This window comes from Camelus ferus, chromosome 11 (assembly GCF_009834535.1).
Source record: "Camelus ferus isolate YT-003-E chromosome 11, BCGSAC_Cfer_1.0, whole genome shotgun sequence".
Classification (NCBI taxonomy): Eukaryota; Metazoa; Chordata; class Mammalia; order Artiodactyla; family Camelidae; genus Camelus; species Camelus ferus.
Window position 1 is genome coordinate 8,039,578 of NC_045706.1, and position 26,528 is coordinate 8,066,105.

Consider the following 26,528-nt stretch of genomic DNA (forward strand, 5'->3'; position numbering starts at 1 on the left):
GAATTGGCATTTAGCCTCTGGGAAGGACCTTGGCAGCCACCTATTTCCATGAGGTTGTATAGCAATTATTACCAGTTGCAAAAGAATTTCATCACCCCAGAAAGAAACCTGTGCCCCACTGTCAGTCACTTCCCATTCCTCTCCCACTACTGGTACCTGTCAACCACTAATCTACTTTCTACCTCTATGGATTTGCCTATTCTGGGCAGTTCATATCAACGGAATCATACAACATGTGGTCTTTCGTGATTAACTTTTTCTGCTCAGCATAATGTTTTCAAGGTTCAGCCACACTGTAGCATGCATCAGTGTATCCATTACTTTTTATTGCCAAATAATAGCCCATTGTATAAATATACCATACTTTGTTTATTCTTTCATCGGTCAATGGATATTTTTTAGTTGTTTCCACTTTTTGGCCGTTACAAGTAATGCTGCCATGCCATCCATGGACACGTTTTTGTGTGGACATATTTCAGTTCTCTTGGGAATAGATCTAAGAATTGCTGGATCACGTGGGGGAATTGCTGGATCATGTGGTCACTCTAGGTTTAACATTTGAGAAACTGTCAAACTGGTTTCCAAAGCAGTTGCATTATTTTATATTTCCACCAACAGTGAACAAGAGTTCCAGTTTCTCCACGTCTCTGTCAATACCCGTCATCTTTTGGGTTTTATTTTTAATCGTAGCCATCCTAATGTGCATAGGGTGGTATCTCACTGTGGTTTGGGTTTCAGTTTCTCTAATGATCAGTAAGGTAAAGTATCTTTCCGTGTTCTTGTTGGCCATTTGTATATCTTCTTTGGAGAAATGTCTAAGTCCTTTGCTCAATTTTTAAAACAGGTTCTTTGGTTTTCTGTTGCTGAGTTGTAGGAATTTTTTATACATTCTGGATACTAGACACTTATCAGATATATGATTTGCAAATATCTTTTCCACTCAATGGGTTGTATTTTCACTTTTTTAATAGCATCTTTTAAAGAGCAAAAGTTTTTTACTTTGATGGGGTCCAATTTATTTTTTCTTTGGTTGTTTACCCTTTTGGTTTCATATCGAAGAAACCATTCCACAAATATCTGTACCTGCTTTCTCCTAAGAGTTTACAGTTTTCTGTCTTACATTTAGGTCTTTTACCCATTTTAAGTTAATCTTGCATAGGTGTGGTGTGAGGCAGAGGTCCAATTTTATCCTCTTGCCTGAGACACCCAGCTGTCCCAGCACCATCTGTTGAAAACACTGTTTTCCCCATTTGAATGTTCCTAGCACTCTTGTTAAAAGTCATTTACTCATGAATATATGAGTTTACTTCTTGACTCTCAATTCTAGTCCATTGATCTGTGTGTCTGTCCTTATGCCAGCGCCTCACTGTCTTGATTACCTGTTGCTTGGTAGTAAGTTTTAAAGTTGGGAAATATGAATCCCCCAACTTTCTTCCTTTTTCAAGATTGGTTTGGCCATCCTGGGTCTCTTGGATTCCATATGAATTTTAAGATTGGTTTGTCAATTTCTGCAAAAAAAAAAGCCAGTTGAGATTTTGATACAAATTGTGTTGAATCTATAGGTGAATTTGGAGAGTATCGCTATCTTAAAAATATTGTCTTCTAACCCATGAACACAAATATCCTTTCATTTACTTAAGTCTTCTTTAATTTATTTCAATGCTATTTTGTAGTTTTCAGTGTACATGCCTTAAATTCTTTTGTTAAATTTATTTATAAGAACATTACTCTTTTTTGATACTACAGTAGATAAACTGGTTTTCTTAATTTCATTTTTGGATTGTTCACTGCCGATATACAGAAAGATGATTTTGTGGATTCCTTACTGGTCTCCATATACAATATCATGTCATCTGCAAATAAAGATATTTTTACTCCTTCCTTTCCAGTTTGAATACTTTGTGTTTCTTTTTCTTGCCTAATTGTTCTCATTGCACTTGAAGTCTGTCCCCTCCAACTGAACTGTGAGATCCTTAAGTCAGGGGCTTTGTTTTATTCACCTCATCACATGCCCAGGCTTGGCACAGGGCCCAATCACTAACAAATGTCTGATAAATGGATGTGAGGACATAAGAGTAAGAATTTCAGTTAAAAAGTATCAAGTTTCTAAAAAGATTTCCTTGCCAAACATCACGTGCATTTTGATGTGATAAAATAGGAAGTACCAAACACCATACACCAATATGCTGTGAAGGATTCCTGCCCCAAAATGTTCATTAGAGGTAACTTCTGGCTCACAAGAAATATAGGATATAAAGATACAAGTGAAATGACACCACAAAGAAGCAAACAGACGAATTCAGAATGGATAACATTCTGCCGGACAACTGACCATTTTCTCCAATGGGTCAGTGGCTTGTGGGGAAAAAAGTGTGCAAGTGAGACTCTTCTAGAATAAAAGATACTTAAGAGATAACTTGGAGACTCCATTATTTGCTTTAAAATATACACCCATTCAACTGTCTCCTAAAGACCCCTCTCTGTGGAAGGACTGCACTCCCAGCCCATGGAGAGCAGGATGAGCAAAGGAGAGCTGAGAAGAAGTGACATGGACACTTCCTAGATGAAGCTTGAAAAGTCTTTCATGTTCTTCCATCTCTTTTCCCAGAAATGGGCACTTCCTTCAAACTGCGCCTCAGGATAGAGAGCTGACGCCAAAGAAGCATGTGGAACATGAGCCAAAAAAACAAAACTTTGTAGTTGGAAGTCACTGAGATTTGGGGGTCATTTATTATGACAGCATAACATACCCTGAGCTGACTAACATAACAACTCCTATCAGATATTACCATAAAATTGTAGTTGCACAAAGAAAATGCCCATCATTCATAGAAATGCATATTTAAGATGGTAGGGATGAAATGTTCATGGTAGGCAAAATTCTAAGACAGCTCCCAAGATTCACACTCCCAAGTGTATCCATTCTGAACAATACCCTCCCCCTGCATGGGGGCAAAACCTGTAATATGATGGTATATTGCTCCCATGATAGGTGGTTAATCAGCTGCCTATGAGTTGATCAAAAGGAAAATTACCCTGGGTGGGCCTGACCTAATCAGATGAGCCCTTAGCCCAAGGTAAATTATCAAAGAGATTCCCCCACTGGCCTTAAAGGAGAAGCAAACAGCCATGTGGTGAGATGCCTGTGGAGAGGACCTCCTCTAGGACCTGAGGGCCTCAATCCTACAACCACAGGGAACTGAATTCTGCCAACAACCACATGAGGCTGAGGCCCCCGAGCCCCAGGTGAGATCCCAGCCTGGCTGACACGTGGACTGAAGCTTTGTGCGACCGAGCAGAGGACCCAGCTAAGTCGCGCCCAGGCTTCTAAACCACAGAGACTGTGAGATAACAAATGTGTGTTGCTTTAGCAGCTAAATCTGTGCAAATTTGTTGTACAGCAACAGAAAAGGAATACAGTGTCTGCGATTTGCTTTAAAATAATTCAGCAAAACCCAGGAAAGATCAGCAAAGCACACACACAACAAAATCATGTTAATGCTTGAATCTGAGTGCTGGGTAGGTGAGGTTCATTATAATATTCTGCCCACTCTGGTAAAGGTTTGAAATTTTTCATAATAAAAAACTTTAAGAGATGCCTCATCAGACCATTATTTTTTTTAGGTCAAGGGCCCTGACAATTCTGTTCATCGCTGTATCTCCAGCAACTAGCATGGTGCCCAGCACACAGCAGGAGCTCTGTAAATAACTGTTAGAGCAATCCTTTGACATATGGGTATGTCACAGTTTATGAACTCACAACATCTCTTTGCAGTCAGCATCATTAACTCCATTGTACAGATGCAAGAACTGAGGCCTGGGGAATTTGTGACTAGAGCCATGTAATAAGTAATTGATGAGGCTAGAATTCAGGTCTTCCAGTTCCTGACCCAACATCCCCTGGTCTCTCTTTGGAGTATAATATCTGCCACCCAGAGTATCTTTGGGATTTAAATAGCTGCTGTTTCATTCTGGTTTATCAGGAGAATTTACGCACACCGCCTCAGTCATATTGAGACATCCTTTAGAAAACCCAGCCAGGCAGGTTAAATGTTAATTTCCTTTCTACTGTACCATTGTCTAACCTCCTTCCATGAATCAAAGTGAGTAAAAGGTTCTTCACTTACTGACATAAAACAAATTGAACAAATTATGTTACTTAACTGAGGAAGAACTAGTCCTGCCATTGATTCCAGTCCAGCCTGAGCTGAGCTTTTGCTCCTTATTAACATTCACTTGCAAATGAGGTTTGGATTTTTTAATGTAACGTTGCATCGATCTCATTAGCATATCTGGCTGCATCACATCGGTGGACCTATTCCTCGGCACTGCTTCTAAGTAACACACCGCCCGTACCCGCTTCTTAGCAGGCTATGAATCACAATCATAACCAGGCCATGAATCAGAGCCGTGGGTGGAAGCCATTCCCAACGATGATATCAGTAACTTCGGAGAGCACGGAGGGCTCAGGGCGAGCAGGAGCCTTCCCAGGTGTTAAATAACTAGCACAGGCTGCTGCATATTTCTTTTCCTTGAAAAATGCTGATCACAGAGAGCGGGAATTTTAAGCTTTCATCCAGGGTCATTTTGGATTCAAGGGGAAGGACCTTTGGGGGACCTTGGGGGAGCCCTGTCTCTGAACCCAAGTCGTGCACAGACACACCGGTTGGTTATTGCTGGAGGGGTGACAGCTCTCTGCGTGGAGTGTATGTGAGAAGCCCCGTGCCCTCTTGGTGAGGCTGGAAGACGGGGCAAGATCTCACTGGTTTGGAGCTGGAGACTCAATGGCCCTAGGGAGGGTCATGCCCTGCCATACTCACTCCCTATTAGTGCCCCTTATTCACCTCTCTAAATCTTATTTTCTTATTTCTGCAAAATGAGGATGGCAATCATCCTTATTTTTAATCCTATTTCACAAATGGGGAAATTGAGGCTCACAGAGTAACCAGGGAGTGGTAGATCCAAGCCTGGAGCCCAGATCTGCCCATCTCCACAGCCCAGGATTTTTCTCCATGGGACACTAGGTCTCAGGGACATCCTGTCTCTGGAGGAATGGATTTCTGCGGAGGAGTCAGGGAGCTAACAAATGACACTTGCAGCTCCCATCACTAACTTGCTCCCTCAACCTCTCAAAACTCTACGTGACCTGAGGAACAATCAAAGGAGGAGAACTTAAAAGCCACTTTAAATTTTCAGACCAATTCAATTTTGGAACATCACTCGTGAGGTGTAGCTTCTAGACGAAATTTCTCAATGACTAATACTCTTCTTTGTCCATTTCAGGGGAAAATGAATGTTGCTGCTAACATTTGACATCAATCGCCCAATCACATGTTGTCACATCATTACTCAGCTCCGTGACAAAGGCAGAGGAAAGAGATCGCAGCTGAAATTGTGCTGTTGGGTGAGGAACCAATTCAGGGACTCTGGAGATGATGGAAGAGGGAACAGAATGAAATTTGGCTAAAGAAGCCCCATGTGATGGGCCATGTTGAGAAGGAAATAGAATAAGAAGTTTATGCTCTATCAGGATGGCTATTTGTTTCACATATAATTTTTAAAATTCTACCTGACTATTAATTTGGTCCCAGTGTGCCACTGAAGAGCCTGTCTGTGAAGGCGACTGGCCACCAGGGCAGAAATGGTGAGACGTCCATTTCTGAAGTCATAGGTCCACCACCAACAACTTCAAAATCAGGCCTCCACATTTCCTGTTCACATGCCCATGGGGAATTATTTTTCTACTGCCAAGAGGAAGGAAAGGAATCCTCTGAATCTAAACCAAGACCAGCCCCAGAGTGCGAGGTGTGTGGAAGTTGATAATCAGAGCAGAACTGGAACCACCACGGCTCAGAGACACCTGTGAAATCTTCTTGTGCTGGGAGAACAGGTAAGAGGCTCCGAAGATCTGGAGAGGTCCTTGTGAGAGGACTAGGCCAGTGGTTTTGCTGGCTTCCGTGTATACCATTTTGCCTGTAAGTGGCTTATTTCTATAGGACCCATTTCTCCATCATGACCCAATTTTCCAATGATGTTATTAGCTTGCCACCTACATGGGCAACTTTGGCAGGAGAGAGCAGACCTATCAGAGATATTAATATTCACAGAAGAAAGCAGTCGATACTTCATTCTTTCTTCACTGTCTAAGGGAGGACACAGGGCTTTTAGACCCTTAACAAACTTAATTTTTGCCTTCCACCTGGAGCTGGGCTTCCAGATGCAAGTGCGCAGGTAACAAAGGTGGATGAGGGTAATCCCACCCTCACCCTGTGACTCCACCCCAGGGATATGCTTTTATGGCCATGTCTTTGATGACACAGCTTGGCTGGTCCCTGTGGTCCTTCCTTCATCGTCTATGTAAGTTATGCTCTATGTCATTGACTGTCGGGGGCAGTATTAATAGGGAGCAGGGACCTCACCAAGGGTTAAGGTTTTTGACATTAATTCTCATAGACATACTTCCTCTTTATAAGTCCTTTCTCCATAGGTTGCATTTTCCTGGGATGCAATCTTGACAGATAACATGGAGCCCCTCAAATGAGCAGCAGTGGTGAGAAGAGGGGGGCTGCGAAGGCAGCAGAGACCGTGAAAGTAGAAGTGGCCTGGCCTGATGACGGTCGAGGTAGGTTTGGGGCAAAGTGGTGGGAAGACCCGAAAAATAACTAAAGTCTCAAGTCTGGGGAAATGATGGTCCCATTCACAGAATAGGAAGCTAAGGAGGAGATGAAGCCGCCTGCAGAAATGGACATGGTGCTGGCGGGCATCCCAGGAGAGACCTGGCCTTGAGAGGAAAGTCTAGACAGAGCTGCGTGTGCACTGATTACGCAGTAGCTGAAGTCCTATGGTCAAGCGGGCTCACTGAGGGAGACAGGCACATGTAAATATTTACTTGGAACCATTTCTAAATCTGCACAAAGGATAAGAATTTTAATTACCCACAGAAATGAACAGAAATGTGATCAAGACCGTTAGGAAAAGGGGATCTCTTGCCTGATGCGTTCTTGTCAAAATATATATGGCCCCTTCCTCATTGCGTAATTGGGTGGGCTAACCTCCCCTCAGATCTAGAATATTGACATGAGTTGCTTATTTTCCTAACAGCTCTAAATTCAAATATGTAGGTTTGTGTTTTCCTGTAATTAGCATAACGTATCTACTCAGAATAACTACAACATCCCTTCCTGGTAATGAACAGTGATTAATTACCAATTACAGCAAGTATCCAATTTCATGCAGTTTACCACAGGTCTGTACCGCTGAGTGGCTAGCATTCTAATTGCAGACATTAAAAGTTCTAGGTAATTATTGTTGGAAGATCAGTAATATTAAACATATTGGCTGCAGCTATTATTACATTTGCTCTAAACACAACGAAGACTTAAATTTACGTCTGAACTGCCAGCCATTTCGTTGGGCTATTTCTGTGATTGTTTTGGAACAACTAGTCTTTTTTCCCCTCCTTTTCTCAGAGCCTGTTACAACAAGTCTGTTAACAGCTCTGGGCTCCCCATTTTGTAAAGCTTCCGGTAAGTGAAACAGGCTAAAAAAAATCACTAGTAGGTGCCTTTAGCAAAGTAGGGAGGTAATTATCTCATTTACAGATAACTACGTGCATTTCATTTGTCAAAGCACAAAGAGAAAACTAGCTCTAAATGACACTTTCTCGTACTCATTACATTCACTAGAGAAATATCAAATTAGGAGTTTTCAGTGCAAATGCCATCAGGAACTCTGACAGCAGCTATCAACAACAGGGACATTTAGGGTAAATGTCTTCAGGCCCAAAGAAGAAATCAAGGAAGAGTTCTGGGAGCTTGAAAAGGGTTTTTTGTTTGGGGTTTTTTTTTTCTTTTTTCTTTTTCTTAGTGTTGTTTCATTTCAGTCCTCCAAATACCTGGGTTGTACCTCTAAGTGACTAGTTTATCTGTGAGCGTGCCAGGCATAGCTCAGGAGACTGGAGGTTCCACACAAGCCAGGCAGTCCTGGGCAGCCAAGGGTGGCCAGAATCAACAAGGAAGATGACTTAGCTACACACTGTGCTCTACAGATCAACAGAGGGAGACCAGAGAGATGGCTAAGTACCATTCAGTGAGCCCACGGATGAACTAGCATGGAAGCTAACACAAAGAAGGGTGGGGCAAACTCCATGGAGAGAGAGAATCTGGAAGTCACAGAGGAGGGGTACTTCAGCTGGGTGTTGAAGGATGAATAGGAGTTCATCGGCTGCATAGAGAAGGCAAGGAAAGGGCACACTAGTAAGGGTTCATATCCAGAGGGCATTGGGGATGCAAGCTGTTCTTGCAGTGAGAGAAGATATTTAGAGACCAGGAAGTATCCAGTTCGGTAGGTCATTAAATTTGGAATTGCTTCAGCAAGCCCCTTTTGTTGATAATAACAAAATATGATAAACTATTAAAACACTCAACACAAAAGAATTGACTAAATAAACTATGATACATACTAACAATGGGATCAAACAGAAAAAGTTAAACTGCTTAGAGAATTGTTTCAAAAGCTAGAGACAAAATTGTACAGATACATTATCTCAAATATGTAAAATCTCACAGAAGGCAGAAAATACAACACATACTAACAGAGGCTGGCCTTGGATTAAAATGAGGGCTTTTTTCCCCTCTTTTCCATACTTCTCTGTATTGTTCAGGTTTTTCAATAATGAACTTGTCTTTGTGATTTTTTTTAAGTGAAAATAAATCTGTATAATAAACGCTAGCCAGGGCACAGAAGCCAGAAGAAACACAGAAAGTGTATTTAAAGGAGCCCCCACAGGATTAAGTGGCCCAGCCCTGACAAACTTACTCAGGAAAGTAGGCAGGGATCTGAAGGCAATTCAAATCTGCAAATAGATTTTATGAATTATTGAGTATCTATTTAGATTCTGTAGTCACGAAGATTTTTTAAAACTTCCGTCTCATTAGAGCTGAATTTTGCCCCCATCCTCCTTATCTCATCACCACATGCTTGTCTTTGGCCTCTGAAGGCACCATTTTGAGACGACCCAGTTATGATGCTAATGGGAGTTGGTAGGCTTAAAGTGATGGGGTTCTCCTGGACAAGGACATCCCTCTCAACAGGTCCAAGAGCTTCCGGCTGTCATTATGAGCATTGCAGGGTGGAGCGTTATTGGTATGTTAAGCACTCTAGAGCCCTCCATGAAGGGGTGAATTTTTTTGATATCATGTACTCATTTTGGGCACATCTACTGTGTATGTGGTTTTCCTCTTAACACACTGCATACAGCAGGCAGGTCTGCTGCAAGGGAAACCAGGGCTATAAAAACCCGATTGATTGATATGATCCATCACCATTTTTAGGGTCCGTTGCACAAACTATTTTGACAGTTGAAGCTCATAAATTAACAGGCAAGCCCAAAGTGACACAATGAAGAAGATGTCGTGGCTGCTTCAATTTAACCGCTGGGTGATTACTCAGAAACTCGGGGTGCAGAAGATGCAGAAGGCTGCCTCCCTCCTTTGTTCCTGCTTAGCCAGAAGATAAATGTCTGAAACTAAGGACCCCAGGCACTCAATAATAAAAACCTTTTAGAGAGGAGAGCCTTGCACTAGTTAAAAGAAATCTGTTCCATTTTTCTGGGGGAGAAAATGGAAGTAAGGTTTCCCAATGGCAGACATCAGCCCTTTTATTGAGACTAAAAAGTTCGAATCCACGAAGGAAGAAAAGGAAGGAAAGAGAAAGGAGGGAGGGAGGAGAGAAAGATAAGAAAGAGAGAAGGGGAGGGGACAAAAATAAAGCTAGCAGAACCATAACTTAAGGCAGCAGGAGAAATTATTGAGAAATTAAAGCGAGTGAGTGTGGAGTGAATGCAACTGGGAGGCACCCGCATACCTTCTAAGGTGCTCGCAAGATTAATAAGAAAACGTGTGGCTCCAAATCCCCCAACCAGCTATTACAGGGCTTCACAGCACTCTGTTTGCTCAAAACAAATAGTGGCTGCTGCGTTTTAATCTCTAAAGAGAAGGAAACTCATACGTGAGCGGGAGGCTTAGATCCTAAAAGGATTTTATATATATACACACAGACGTCACAGAACAGAGCCCCCCAAATGGACTTTTTGTTCACAACCAAAAGTAATTATTGCCAAAGACAAGCGATGGTTTAAGAGATCGCCCTTCCCGGGGGTGCGGTGAAAGACAGATCCAATTAGAAATAGAGTCGCAAGTTAGATCAGAACATCCATTTTGTAATTGAGTAAAATGTACTCCTCCTCCTTCTTAGGAAAGTAATTCCTCAGGAAAAAAGAAAAAAATCAAGTGAATGGAATTACCCAGGTACAAACGGTACCCTTTCAGCTGAGTAGCTATCACCCCGTATTTCAGCTGGAGCAACTTTTAAATTACTTGGAGAATTCATGGAATGTTTTTCAGTTTGACAGCTGTCGAGCCAAAAAGCATGCTGCTATGTAGGAAGCAAACCCTCCAAAGATTTATTTTTTTAATGGATTGGAAATTAAAAGGGCTTCAAAATACCCTTTAGGGACCCAGCTTGGGGATTGGACTGTGTTACAAGGAGACTTTTTCTTACAAGTGCTGAGAATTGGGACTGAAAGGGCAGGTCAGAGGCACTTGGATTGTGTCCACATGAAGCCAAAGTGAGTGTTTGAAAAGTGAAAGATGCAATCAAGCCAGTGGGTTACTGTGTCTACACAGGACCAAAACGCCGAGTTGGCTGGATGTCTTCTATCAACTCTTAAGTCAAAGACAGGGAATCAGAAAGGACCACGGAGAGAGAATCCAGTGCAGAGAAGGAAACCAGGGTACAGAATGGGGGGTGGGGGCGGAGGACTTGCCCAGGGCCCTAAGACCAAGGAAGGGACAGAGGAGAGTCAGATCCTTGGCCCAGTGATCTCAGAGGGATTCCCCAAACCACTGGACAGTGACCCCAAATCTTGCACTTTCATGGAGCTGGAGGGGCCATTGAGTTGCCAGGTTTGGCAAATAAAAAATTCAGGACGACTGATTACATTCTAAACCAAACAAGGAATACTTTCTTAGTATTAGGCTGTCCCTTGTGGTGTTTGGGGCATACTTAAACTAAAAAACTTATTCATTGAGCATCTGAAATTCAATTCCTGTAGTGTATCTGGTACCGCCCTGAGGGGGGTCATTTCTTGGGGACAGGGACAGAATTCCTACAGCACTGGAGCCTAGGTAGGCACAAAGAGGCCCCCAAGTGGAGAACATTTGTCACCTAATGCGGTAGATGGAGTCAATGGCCTTAAATGGCTGCCAAAAAGATCAAGATTGGAGACAAAGAATCTGCTAAAAGAGCAAATGTCCTTAAGTTGTGGAAGGCCTGGAGGGAAAGAAGGAAGCAACTTGTGTTAAGAGGTTGTACGAATCTAATGCTTTCTACAAAGTGTCCCATTTAATCTTCCCTGTCATCCCTCGGCATAGGCCTCATCACCTTCCGTGGTTATCAGAAGAGGAGACCGAGGCTCAGAGAGAGCCTTGCTGAGTGGTGGGAACAGGGCTTGTCCCAGGTCTGTGGGCTCGGAGAGCCCCGTACTTTCTAAAACGTTAACAAGAGCAGTGAACGCCTCTGGAGTATTAGATGGCATGCCAGACACTACTCTGGGCACTGGGTGAGTTTATCATAGTTCAGCTTATCAACAAACCTATATGACTGATACATTTATTCTCTTCATTGTCCAGTCTAGAAACTGCAGCACAGAGCAGTTAAGACACTTGCTTTGGGTCACACAGCCAGAACTTAGCCAGCTGTCTGAGCCACATTCTCCCTGCTCTGCAGCCTACATCACATGGCCCTGCTGCCTCCCTCTACCATAGCTCACCATCCAGACACTTGCTTCATATTTGCAGGTCATACAAACACAGGTAAGCCCCACTCAGAGCTCTGAGTAGAATGCAAAGCCGAAATGTGCATTATTGGCAGACGGCTCTGGGTTCCCGGCTGGCCCGCTGCTCTTGACTGGACTTGCAGGACAGCAGACACTCTCCTCGACTGAGAGCCAGATGTGGAGCAAAGGCACTGTGGGAGCCCACAGGCTCCCTGCAAGCAGCAGAAATTCTCTCTCGCCGGTCCTCCACTCTGGAAACGAACATTCAGGTTTGCTAGCAATTTTGACAGAACTGCAGTAAACCGTGATGTCCATTTGGTGAACATTACCCTTTAATTATTTTGCTTCTAGAACAATTTGACAATTCTCCTCATAGGAACTAAAAGCATATGCTTTGTGTCTCGAAGGTCTGCCAAACTTGACTTCTGCTTATATTTAGAGATGCCTTTCTAAGAGATCACATTTAGCAGGAATATGCTCTGAGGGGCCTTTTAAATTCCCGGTGATAATTCAACACAAAACCACAAATACTCCTTGAGGGCTCATGCGCCAAGCACTCTGCACAGACCTGGCAGGGAAGACGTAGCTGGGCCCAGCCAGGGCAGCCCTGGAGGGGTGCCATCTACAGAGGCACAGCCAGATATCCCAAAGGCGCATCACAGTCCTAGATGCCATTCTCACCCTCAGCTTCCAAAAGAACAGGAGTTAAGAGCTAAACTGTGCCATCAGATGGCTGTGGGTGTTCAAGCCTGGGGCCAGCACCACCCTCAGCTGTCTTGGGCAAGTTTCTTGCCTCCTCTAAGCCACAGTCTCTCGTTTCTTCCTCATAACACATATTGAGTGCCCAATAAATATTAACAAAAATCAATCAAGAAATAAGTCCTATCTGAACTGCAAACTCTACTGTGCTATATGAATTAGAATCACTATCCAAACATGAAAAAGTAGAGTTTACAACAGACACAGTGGAAACAATCTACCTTTTAACCAAAAAGAGTATTCCACAATATTAAGTCTATTGTGTAAAGGAGTAAGACCTATAAAAACAGTGCTGAACAGACCTGGGACAACATGTCTATATATGACATGAGAAAACATACTCATTTCTGCATAAGAAATTGCCCACAAAGAGGTCGTGATGTATGTTCGTTCTGTTTTTTCATATGTTCTTTTCACTAAATGGAATGAGGTGTGTCACCTCTGCCTGTCCCAGGTCTGCCAATGGGCGGGGGGGGGGGGGGGTCCTAAGACCTGCAGCCCACAGCCTCGGCCCTGCTCTGTGGTTGAGCCAGTGAGAACCAGGCCTGGCAGAGGCCTGCTCCAGAACTCTAAAGTCACCTAGTATGCTTAGTGGCCCCTCCCCAGGGCCACCCATGCCTACCTGACACCCCTTTTCCTGAGGGCTAGGGTGCAGTGCACCCCACAGAATCCCACAGGTATCAGAACACATGCCGCACACCTGGAGCCCTCCCTGGCCAGGGGGCCTGGGGCACAGAACCTTTCCTCCCTCTCTTCAGGTGTTCACCTGACTCATTTATGGGAAAGGACCTTCCACCAGGCATCTGTGTCAGTTTCCTGTGGCTCCTGCATTAATTACCGCAGACTGGGTAGCTTACAGTAAGAGAAATCTATCCTCTCACAGTTCTAGAGGCCAGAAGGCTGAAATCAAGGTGTTGGCGGGGCTGTGTCCCTATGGAGGCTGTAGGGAGTCTGTTCCTCACTTCGTCCTGCTTCTGGTGGCCGTGGGCTTTCCCTGGCTCATGACAGCATCACCCCAATCTCTGCCCCCATCTCCACACTGCCTTCTGCTCTTCTGTCTGTGTTGAATTTTCCTCTGCCCTTCTTATTAGACATGTGTATTTACAGCCCACCCAGATAATCCAGAATAATCTCCCCATCTAGAAGTCCTTAACTTAAATGCATCTGAAAAGACTCTTTTTCACCTCACACCTGTCAGGATGGCTATCATCAAAAAGCCAAGAGATAACAAACGCTGGTGAGGATGTGGAGAAAAGGCACTGCTGGTGGGAATGTAAATTGGTGCAGTCACTATAGAAATCAGTCTGGAGCAGCTTCAAAACATTAAAAAGAGAACTGCCATGGGATCCGAAAACCCCACTTTCTGGGCAAATATCCAAAGAAAACAAAGTGACTTTCTCAGAGAGACATCTGCACCCCCAAGTTCATTGTAGCATTATTTACAATAGCCAAGACATGGAAACAACCTAAGTGTCCACTGACAGATGAATGGATAAAGAAAATTGGTGTATATTTACAATGGAATACTATTCACCTATGAAAAAAGAAAGAAGGAAATCCTACTAACTGTGGCAATATGGATGGACCTTGAGGGTATTAGGCTCAGTAAAATAAATCAGACAGAGAAAGACAAATACTGTATGATCTCACTTATACACGGAATCTTAAAACACAAAATTCAGAGAAATAGAGAATAGATTAGTAGTTGCCAGAGGTAGTGGGTGGAGGGTGGGGGAAGTAAGCAGAGGTGATCAAAAAGTGCAAACTTCCAGTTATAAGACGAGCAAATTCTGAGGATTAATGTACAGTGTGGTGACTATAGCTAATAATATTGTATTACATATTTGAAAATTACTGAGAGTAGATACTAAAATTTCTTATCACAAGGGAAAAATTTTTTGTTAACTATGTGAGGTGATGGATATTAACTAAACTTAATGGTAATCATTTCACAATACGTACATATATCAAGTCATTATGTTGTGCACTTTAAACTTATACAAATTTTATATGTCAATTATATCTCAATAAAACTGAGAGGTAAAGATCCTTTTTCTCTACAAGGTAACATTCACAGATTACTGGGGTTGGTTTCAGGACCCTCCACAGATACCAAAATCCAAGGATGCTCAAGTCCTTTATATAAAATGATGTAATATTTGCATACAACCTACGCACCCTCTATTATACTTTAAATAATCCTAGATTACTTATAATACCTAATACAATGTAAATACTATGTAAATAGTTATAAACATAAATACTATGTGAATAGTTGTAAATACAGTGTAAGTGCTATGTAAATAGTTGACAGAGCATGGCAAATTCAAGTTTTGCTTTTTGGAACGCTGTGGAATTTTTTTTTTCATATATTTTGGATCCACCGCTGGTTGACTCCATGGATGCAGAACCCCAGGAATATGGAGGGCCAACTGTATCTTTAGGGAGCATTATTCAGCCCATGACAGCATCCCTCCTCTCATGGCTCTGAGGGCAGACCTGGGAAAGATGTTTCCTCGATCTCAGGCCAGCCACCTCTGCAGTCACTTCTCCCTTGTGATTTTGTGCAAAGCACAACTTTCCTAAGTGGTCGTTAACTACGTGGATGCCTGGTGGTATAAGTATATTGGCACAGTCACAACCCCACAATCACAGGAAATTCAGAACATGCTCTGCTGTTCTGAGCCCCAGAATCAGGCTGCAATCCCACCCCCGTCCTCTAGATAATTAAGAGGAATCCATTGAACCTGTAGAGGATAAACAATGCCGAATATGAATGGGCCACCTCCCTCTGCCTCAGGCAGTGAGTTGAGTGTCTTATCAGCATCACCTTATGGACCCACACAAGCCCTGCTGAGAACATAGAAGCTATTCTTATCTGCATTTTACAGACTTTTTTTAATGGCTTAACAAAACAAATTAGATTGCTCCAGGGTCAGGACTTGAACCCTAAAGCTTGGAGAGAAAGGGACCAAAGGGATGCTTTCCAGGCTGATACCTTTGGAAAATGCTCTAAAGAAGCCCCGTCTCCCTCCACTCCTGCAGATCCTCTCTCTGGGAAGGTTTTCACCTCTGAAACATCTGCTGAACTTTGATCTGACAAATCGTTCCAGAAAGAGAAGCCTGTGTTCAGAAGCCACAAGTGGGATGGATGAGGAAACAGGGATTACCATGGCCCGCCCATCCGCCATCCCAGTTCCACCCCTGCCCTCCCCAAAGCTGTGTGTGTGTGCGCGTGAGTGCAGGTCCTCAGAAGATGATGGACCCCTCCTTCTCCATATGCATTTATGAGCCTGCATTTGGAACCAGCCCAACCTGAATCCCTACCCAGCCCAGCAGTGCAGGCGAAACCCTTCAAGCTTATCTCACAGAAAGACCTCATCCATCAGCCCAGTTTGGGATTGGCTCCTAAAGGTGAAAGAAGCAAACTGTGTATGTTGGATGGCAGAGGTTGGGGTGGGGAGGGGTCCTGGAATAGCCACAAAACTAATTTTAATTCTTTTTTATTAACCAAATCCAGGTGCATTGTTAATAGTTGTCAAATGGATTTTTTTCCTTCCACCTTGCAAATTTGGGCACTTAAAGTTGACCCACAGCCATCCCCCTAACAAGAAGCCCCTTGGATGTCCCCAAGCTCTAAGCTTGGCATCAGATCCCCACAATCCACACCCTCACAGCTCCCCTGCTCCCTCCTGCAGCTGCCAGCTCCCTCCCTTCCCAGCAGCAGCAGCAGCAACTACCCAGCCGTAATTGCTAAAGAAGAAGGGCTGCTTGTTTGCCGCCTCATCCGGGAATGATTAAAGGTAGAAGTTTTTCAGACATTAGCGACAGAAAGAGTATAGTTAAAGCTGCTTTATAAAGGGAGAGGCGTCTAAAGAGATGGTACTCAAAGCACTATTAAAAGCATCATGCCTGTTAAAACCGGTAAAAAGGCTGGGAATCGGCGAGGGAAAGGCAGCTTCCTCTCCAATTACTGTGAGGGGCACACACCTTGAAGATCTCTTTGAATTGTGGCCGCCAGCCCCTGCCCCCTCCCCTCCCCTGCCGCCCCCTCTGCAGGGCCATTCAGCGGTACATTAGGGAGGAGGCGCAGGGTGACAATGCTCCCCCAAGTTCACTTCTCGCTTGTTACAGGCGACCCATTTAGAGCTGAATGACTATGTTCAGAGACAGCTCTAAATGACACCCTCCACCTCTTCACGAAGCCACTTGGTTTTGTCTTTTTTTTTTTTTTTTTATCCTGGAGAAATAATTGATACACCGAATGGCTGTCCACCTTAAAGCAGGGAGCCTCCCTGCCACCTGGTTAAAATCCCTCCTCCTCTCCCCACCTCCCTACATCCATTTTGCTCTGTGCTGTTTAAACAATACTTCATCAAACGCAGCCTAGAGCAAATAAGAAAGCTCAGTAGAGTAAATAAAAAGTCAAAAAAAAATCACCGGCTGGAGGGTAAGTACTTTTATTCCTGTACTTTCATTGCCTGGGGAATTATTATTCCACTGCCCGATCTGGGAGGGAGGGAGGCCGGGGAGGACTGTGTTATTCACAAAATGGATTGCTTCTCTCCCTTTTCACTCCTCTGGCTCTCGAGAGCCCACTGATTACAACCAAGTGTGGCCATCCATTCCGTCTTATTGACAAAGGTCCTTAATTACCGCGGCAGCAGTAATACCTGCTATTAAATTCTGCTAAACAGAGGCCGCAAATTAGCTGTGGATCTCAGGCACCTTTTGTGTGTGATTACGGGGAGTGGGACTGACTGGGAGGCCGGATAACTGACCCCAGCCAGAGCAGCAGGGAAACCTTTGTTTATCACCTGCGGTGGGGGCCAAAATGTGAAATTAAAAGCTCTCCATCAGCTGAAGGCCTTTGGAAGGCCCAGGGGAAGAAGAAAGGAGAAAAAAAAAAAAAGCAACAGGCCAAGCAAACTGTGCTTACCGGTATTTATAAGCAGGTTTCTCAACCGCAGTTTACACTGACAGTTGATTAACCGAAAGCTCCGCTAATTCTGTGGGTAAGTAATGCAAAGTCCAAAATGGCAAAAATTTAGGCCACGTTTTAAGGTATATTCTATATTTCATGGAGGCCTTTAACCTGCATTTAAGAGCCTGTTTAATGCAATTGCAAACCATAAACACCTGTCACTTCCATTCTGAACTTTTCACATCGCTCCTTCCGGAGACCCTGGATTAATGAAAACCATTCCAAACATGGTTGCTCTCATCTGCAGCCGCCAGATTTATAAATTCAATCCTGACGCCTACTTGGTGTTTCATTGAAGGCAATTACTTTGGGGGAGATTACATTTAAATATATTCAACTTTCTTTTCCATTAAGGGAGAGGTGGGTTAGCTGCCCCGAGCTTGCAGCGAACAATGAGTGGTCAGAATGCAATAACTTAACACAAAATGCTTAACATCAAGATAATTAAATTTCATTAAGGTTTTAATCACTCTGAATGGAGGCTATTAAAATTCATGGGGTTCCTGGCACACTACAGACAATGGGCCCAGGGCCCAGAACAAGTCTGAAAAGCCCACTTCTAGCCTTGTCCCAGGAAACAAGTAACTGGGGGCAGTAAGCTTTTCCTCCAACTGCCCATGGGCAATAACCAGTTCTTGGACAGACTCTGAGGGCCTCTCGAAGATGCGGTGCCCCAATGCTAGCCAAGTATTAAACTGGCTCTGTCTCCCCACCTGTCTCCATGCCTCTTGTTAGTACCCAATACAAAATGTGCACCTTCCACTCATGAAAGCACAGAAATCTTTAGATGGATGTCATTCGGCCCCATGCCGCCCTTGCACAGGTGAGGTGAAGTTTGAGGCTGAGGGTAATAAACACCTTGCTCAGGTCAGGACTCAAACACTGCCTCCTCTGGAAGCCTTTCCTGTCTCTAGGCAAACCAAGGTGCTCTCACTCTCAGCACTGAGGAGAGAGGGCTATCCTGAAGTTATTATCTTATTACACAGTAATTATTTGTGACACTCTTCCCATAAAACACTGAGTCCCATGAAGGGAGAGATAGTGTCTTTCTCATATCTGGTTTTCTAGTCACTAGTAACTGTGGGTGTTTGGTAATGATGGATAGATGGATGGATGGACAAACAGATGAATAGCAGATGGATGGATGGATGATGAATGGACAGGTGAATAGATGCTTGAACGGATAGATGGACAGATGGATGGATGGATGGACAGGTGAATAGATGCTTGAACGGATAGATGGACAGATGGATGGATGGACGGACAGATGTATAGATGGATGAATGGACAGGTAGATGAATTTTTAGGTGGATGGACAGACAGATGAATTGATGGAAGACTAGATGGACGTTTGTAGATAGATAAATGGCTGAATAGACAGATGGATAGACAAATGAATGCACAGCTAGACGGTTGGGCACAATTGACCTAAGGTCACAATGAAGCAAAGCCCAGGCCTCTTGGCTCCCTTCCTCTTTTCACTACAGTTGCCTCTTTTGTACACATAGCTCAGCTCAACCTCTATCCTTGGACTGAAATAATCTTTTATTGCCCTTCCTGTCCATACCAGGTCCTTGGATCCTTTCCAGAAGCTCCCAGAGATTCCTTTTTTCATCATGGTGATTGACTTTCTCTCCCCCTTCACACACTCTTATTGATTCATTCATCGACTTACTCAGCATTTTCTCTGTTAGGAACAGTTCCTCTTATGGAGTATTGAGAGGTTCCAGTCTCTGGCCTCCGATACTTTCAGTCTAGGAAACCAGTCTAACCCTCATGGCAGAGCAGGCCAGACTGAGGGCAATAAACTAGCTAATAACAGGATGAAATCTGCCTGCTTTCCTCACACATAGGACGGGGCCCCACCAGATACTCTGGTTCAAATTCCTCCAGGCAAAATGATGCCTAACTGAAAACACCTGTTTGAATGTAGTCTTTCATTCATTTGTCTCACCAACTAATCTCCTCTTACCAGGCAAGAAGCCTCCTTTGACATGGGCACCAAGCAAAAAGTGGAGAAGGTTTACAATTTTAACATGGCAAATGCTCGGAAAGAGTTTAAGGAATATGGAGGACCTGCCCTGGGAACCAGAGCAGCGAGTCTTGAGGGGAGGTAGGAATTTGGTAGGCAGAGTTGAGAAGTCCTATCCCAGCAGAGGGCCACAGCAAGCTGGAAAAGCCTAGAAAGTGTCCACAGAGGAGAGGTAAAGCCACAGAGCTATCGCAGGTAATGCTCAAAACCGGTGGACCAGGAGTCCTGGTACAACTGTCCTTGGTCGGTCCTTGGTCCCCGTGTGGTCCTACATGTCAGGGGTTATTGGCATGGCCTCTGAGGGGAACGGTGTCACAAGGCCAGGGAACAGCTACAGCAAAGGCGGAAAGAAACAAAAGAGCTTGGGGCATCTGGGCTGCCAGCTGCGGAGGGTGAAAGAGGAAAAGGCCATCAAGTCCCATCGGAGGGCCTGGGTACCAGGCCTGGAAACTGGGCTCGATTCTTCAGAAAACTCACCAAAGGGTTTTTAGCAGAGGGGGTGACAGGATCAGGTCTCCATTTAGAAAACTTAACAAGAGTTTTCATTTTGGCCTATTCATTTAGAATTTGTAAATATGGGAGAAATCAGAGGAAAGAAGACCAGTCAGGATTTAGTTATCCAGGTTAGAGATGATTTCCAAAAACTCTTCTTCAAAAAAAGTTTTAAAAGTTCCATACCTACAGGGCACACGCTGGCAGGTTAAGGGGGACAAGACAACAGCAGGTAACACCAAAACCTGTTCTCAGTACATGAATCATCTGGGAGCCGCCACTCTTACCAGCACACAAGGCGCATCAGCATCCAAGCTGAGCTGACCGTGCGTCATAGAAAAGCGCAACACACTGTTTTCCATCCTCCACCATCTGGGCTAATTCCAGTCTAACGTGATTGCTGTCACAAAACCACAGACAGCAGAGCCCAGAATTTAGAAATATCTAGAGTTCCAGAAGAGAAACGAAAGGCCCACCCACTTGAAAGGGGAAAGGTTGGCTCTAGGTCCTTTCAGAAATTATCAGAAGGCACTGATAACACCATTCATAGGGCAACTAGGAATCTGAAAGGAAGTTAAACAATATTGACTAAAGGATTCTCCTAATTATCCCATTAGGGGTAATCCTGGTTTCTTTTCTCTTCATGATCTATTCTACCCAGAAACCTGCCTGATACACCACGTTTTGTGGTGTGTTTGGAGTTTGACTTTGGAATGAGGCCAAAAGGATCGTTTAGTGATTTTTTTTTCCTCTGCTCAGGCCTACACTGCAGAAATATGTAGCCCATTGCCCTGGGTCCTCACATCTGAGACAGAGACAGAAACTTTGCATAACTGGTATACCCCATTCTGAGTAATACTCACAAACTCAATTTGGTTACAGATAAAATTTTAGTTTCAACACATTAAGAGAAGTCCATCCTTAAAGGGTATTTTTACATAGCAAATGATCTTTTCACTCCCAATTTCCATTTTACTTCTCTACCTTGGTATAACTTTTACAAAAATACGCATTGAGTTTCCTCCAGCAACATGGAGACATGAGATTCTGTAGAATCCCCTCCCACTCATTATACATAGAAATATATACATCAAATGTAACCAAAAAATGTAGTACACAGAAAGGCTGTAAAGAAAGAAAGGGAAATCTCCAGGTACCAGAATTAAAGAGGGCCTTCAAAACCAGAGTGGTAAACAAAGAAGCTGAAAACGTGATGCCCAAGAGGGGATCAGATCCAGACACAGGTTCCACCGCTCAGGGCTGTAGGCAGAACACCAGAGGAGGACAGGAATCTGGGCCTTGGCCCGCAGTGGGAAGGAATCCCACACCGAGAGACAGCATAATAGAAAGGCCTCAAAAGGCTGCCCCCTCCATCAAAATGTGGCTAGAAAATTCCACCTTAGGAAGAATCAGAGAAATAGTGTCATCTGATGAGGTTCTAGGTGGGGGAAAAGTAACCCCCCCAAACATCCAAGAAGTAGAAACCCCAACATGCTTAAATGAGGGGTCCAAATTTGTACTTTCCATGTGCTACAGGAATCTCAAGATACAAATTAATGTTGTAACTGCTCCCAGTAACTAAAGCAGTGTTACAATATACTCTGTCGATGATGCTGATGTGGTGGGGAACAGGCAGGCTCCTACGTTGCAGGTGATTACAGGGGTGCACAATGAGAAGTCACCAGGGAGGGGAATTTGGCACTGTCTAATAAATTTACTCTGCAGTTACCCTTTAACCCAGAAATCCATTTTTAAAAATCTATCCCAAAGATACACTGGCAAAAATGCAAAGCCATGTAATCACAAGCCTATTGATTTCAGCATTGATTATAATAGCCAAGTGACGCAAATAGCCCAAATACCCAGCTCTCAGGACAGCATCGCAGTGCAGTACCAAGCACACTAAAAGATACGTATCTTTTGTCTAAGAAAAGAAAAAGTATGTTCTCTTTCTTCCCAGAAGAAAGGAAGTTGTTTATAATTTCAAAAGGAAACAGCTGAAGTATAAGCCAAAAACTAATGAAAATGATTATAATTCATTAGGAAGAAAGAAACAGAATAGGAAAGGATGGAAGCAAGACTTCTGTGGATATATCTATTATATATAATTAAAATATATATTATGTTAGTACATATTACACATAGTTTTTTAGTTTAGGATCTTATGTTTCTTTTCTTAAAAAAAAATTCTAAAATTTGAAAGCATGTTGAAATGAATGAATCTAACTATATATCAAGTTGGTGTTATAGATACACAAAGGGAAAAAATTTACTTTGATTGATGTTAAAGCACTGTGTTTGATTGTATATACCTAATGGGATATAATCTAAGAACAACAACGGGGGAAAAATCTGAAACTGCATTCAGCATCTTATCATATGTATGTTGGTATTACTATTTTGAAGCCACTATAGACATATTCTAGAATAAAATAATATGTTAACTCAACAGAACCAAGATTTTCATTATAAAAGATATACAGGTGTAAAGTCAAAGGAGTAAAAACACTGATTAAAAATATCAGTATGAGTTTATAATTTTTCTCTTTAAAAATATATATATATGTTAGCTCTGTTTACCAAAAAGCCTGGAACAGTGATAATCCACCAGCAGTGAGCACACAAGTACCCAGATTGTAGTGTCTGAAGCCCATGCCCCAGAAGAACCAGGTCTCATTGGAAAAGTGGCTGATTTCGGGAATGAGTAGTGTGATATTGTGATTTATAAAATATATATAAATATATATAAATATATATTATCTCATCCCCATTTCTGGCACAGAGCTCCTAAAACCCTTAGAATTTCCTAAGTGATAAGAATGACCAAGATGAAAGGAGTATCTTCTATTATTCTTAACAAAACCCTTTCAACCACACCTAAGCTTATGTTAATAAGGTGATTTTTGAAAGCCCCTAGATAACCACAGAATGGTGGCCTGTTGCCAGGGGAACTATCTGATTAGAGAAGCTGGAACTTTCAGCCTTACCCCAAATTCTAGGGAGGGGAGAGGGGCTGGAGGTTGAATTAATACCCAATGGCCAATCATGCCTACAAAAGAAGCCTCCATAAAAATCCCTTAAGTGCAGGGTTTGGTAAGCTTCTTGGTTGGTGAACACACGAAGGTGCTGGGCGGTAGGGGAGGGTTGGGCATGCAGAGGGTGGTCTGCCTGCCCAAAGAGGACATGGAAGCTTCACACCCCTTCCTCCATATACTGCCCTATGTATCTCTTTCATCCAGCTATTCCTGAACTGTATCCTTTATAATAAACTGATAAACATAAATGTTTCCCAGAGTTCTATGAGCCAGTCTAGTAAATACTGAACATGAGGAGGGGTGATGGGAACCTCCAATTTATAGTCAATCAGAAGCACAGGTGAAACCTGGACTTGCAATTGGTGTCTGAAGGGGGAGAGAAGAAGGGCAGTCTTTTGGGACTGAGCTTTTAACCTGGGAGATCTGATGCTATCTCCAGGTAGACAGTGTCAGAATTGAATTAAACTGTAGGACACTCAGATGGTATCCACAGAGAACTGGAAAATTGCTTGGTGTTTGCTGTTCAGAAGTGAAGTTCTGAGAGCAGAGTGGTGAGTAAAAAAGAGAAAAGGAGCTTCTTCCCGTCAGGTAGGAAATGTACAAGATTAGTCTGGGACACTAATAAAAGTGTCAGAAATAAAAGAAGTGATAAAAGTCTACTGGAACGCTGTCACAGGACACAAGAACCAACTTTAGAAGCTGTAAAAAAAAGTTGGTTGAAAAAAAACCCAAACACCTCATTGGTCACCTTTATGGGATACTGGTACACTAACTCATTATTCTGAAATTGGTAAATAAACAGAAAATATCAAAAAGTCACCATTTTATGACCTACAATGAAATATAGGCATACCTCAGAGATACTGTAAATTTAGATCCAGACCACCACCATAAAGCAAATATTGCAATAAAGTGAGTCATATGAATTTTTTTGTTTTGCCAGTACTGTAGTCTATTAAGTGTGCAGTGCAGTTGTATCCAGAAAACAATGTACATACTTTAAATTACAAAAGAATAAAAAACTTACAATAGCAACATCAAAGACAACTGGTCACAGATCACCATAACAAATATAATAAAAATGAAAAAGTTGGAAATGTTTTGAGAATTACCAAAATGTAATGCAGAGATACAAAGTGAGCAAATGCTTTTGAAAAACGGCACCAGTAGACTTGCTCAGCACAGGGTTGCTACAAAACTTCAATTTGTAAAAAAACACAATATCTGGAAGTGCAATAAAGCAAGGCATAATAAAATGAGGTCTTCCTGTAATGGATCTAGACAAAGAGCATCAGTCAATAATGAAAGCACCAAGAGAGTGCACCCATGTTCATAGCAGCAGTATTCACAATAGCCAAAAGCAATCCCAGTGTCCGTAAACAGATGAACAGATAGGCGAAATGTGACCTATCTCTACAATGGAATATTATTCAGCCATATAAAGGAAGGAAATTCTGACACATGCTACAATACAGATGAACCCAGGGGACATTATGCTAGAGGAAATAAGCCAGTCCAAAAGGACAAATACTGAGTGATTCCACTTACATACGGTGCCCAGAAGAGGCAAATTCATAGAGACAGAAAGGAGAATGGTGGTTGCCAGGAGCCGGGGGAGGAAAAATGGGGAGTTACTGTTTAATGAGTACAGAGTTTCAGTTTCAGATGATGAAGAAGTTCTGGAAATGGAGAGAGCAATGACTACACAGCATTGTGAATCTGCTTAATGCCACACAACTGTACACTTAAAAATGGTTAAAATGACAGGTTTTATGTTATGCATATTTTACCATAATTTTTACAAAGCATTACATGAAAAGTTGATGGAGAGGTTCATAATGAGAAATGTAGCTGATACCACCTGAACCCTGATCAATCTTAGTATCAATAAAACTGTGGGACACCAGACATTTCTGTGCCTCGTGGTGTGATGCAATCAGTACATGGCAACATCTCGGAAGGGCTGTTACCCAAAAAGTCCTGAATTTCAAGTAGTCACTGAATTGAAACAAGAGTTTATAATACCTCAGGGCATAGAAGAACAAATCATAGGACATCAAGTAAAAGCAACCAGCTAAGTCCAGGCCATGGGGCATTTTACATTTTTTTCAAAATACAAGTATGATATGCAGACCTTATTTGGCCACTTATTCAACCAAATCATCTGTAAAAAGAGATTTTTGAGACAACAGGGGAAATTTAAGTATGGAAGGGATAGATGATCATATTAAGAAATTATTGCTAATTTTGTTTGCTAATAATGGCATGGTGGTTATATTAAGGAGAAAAAGTTCTTATCAACTAAGGTATTTCTAAGTGGTGACACGTGATATCTGGGGTTTGCTATAAAATATTCCATAATGATAATAACAATGGTAATAATGGGACAGATAAAATAACATTGCCAAAGCGTTCATTGTTACTGCTGGATACGTGTAAAGTTTTAATGACCTCATAGTTTAGAAGAAGGATAAAGATACTGAGAAACTTTATTATTTGTTAATATAAATATGCATGTTAAAATGTTAAGGGTAGCCATCAAACAAATGGAAATAACACGTCACTTCCAAATTTTGATTAATTCAATGATGGGTAGTTAGGGAAAGTATTCAGAAGTAAACCCAGGTAGAACAAAATCTCAAGTAAGGAACTGGGAAAGGATTATTCTGTATACAAACTGTGATAAAACAATCAACTTGACTTTGAACTTGAAACATTCCACAAGCCCAGAAATAATTCGTAAAGAATTGAGCTGGCCCTTTCTCTGACGGTGCCTTTTTGACCATGGGCCATAAGGTGCCCCTGAAATTGTGGGCTCAGGGTCTGCACTTACACTAGAATCAGCACACCCCCAACCAGCCAGCAATGGGCCCCTGCCCACCAGATCAGCCCACAGCGCCCATTTAGACTTCGCCAAATCACGGCCACGCATGTTTTGGCACACCAAAGCACTCAGCCCTTAGGACTTTGGTTAGGGTTGTAGCTATGGCGACCCATTTGGCAACTCTACAGCCTCAGTCTTACCAACTCCACTTCTCAAATGAGAAAACTGGGGCATAATGTGGGACAGAATTTGTCCACAGTGACACAGCCAGGGGGTGGTAGAGTTAGAATTCTCTGATTGAACAGGTCAAAAGCGTCAGATCGGATGTTTCAGATCAGATGTTGAGAAGCCCGTGTCTGTCCAACAAACTCAACCCTGAAGGTGAAATCTTAATAATGAGAAAGAAAGCAAAGTGACAAGACTGTAAGGGTTTCACTACTTGGGACCCACGAGCCTGTGCTGAATAGCAATGGTGCTTTGCTGGTGCAAATTACAAAGTAACAAAAAAGGCATGGTGTAGAGGTTGCAATTTGAATTTATAGTATCAAAACAGTAGAGTATTTTGT

The 26,528-nt window shown here is 42.7% G+C and overlaps 1 long non-coding RNA gene across 2 annotated transcripts in view; it reads right to left on the reverse strand.

The window, feature by feature from the left end:
* Positions 1 to 934: 934 nt before the first annotated feature.
* The window catches only part of LOC116666946, a 40,242-nt gene continuing 14,648 nt past the window's right edge, over positions 935 to 26,528 (reverse strand). For both annotated transcript variants that reach the window (XR_004323749.1, XR_004323750.1), the window contains one exon: positions 935 to 1,508. This is a non-coding gene — a long non-coding RNA (uncharacterized LOC116666946). The remainder of the gene's footprint in view (positions 1,509 to 26,528) is intronic.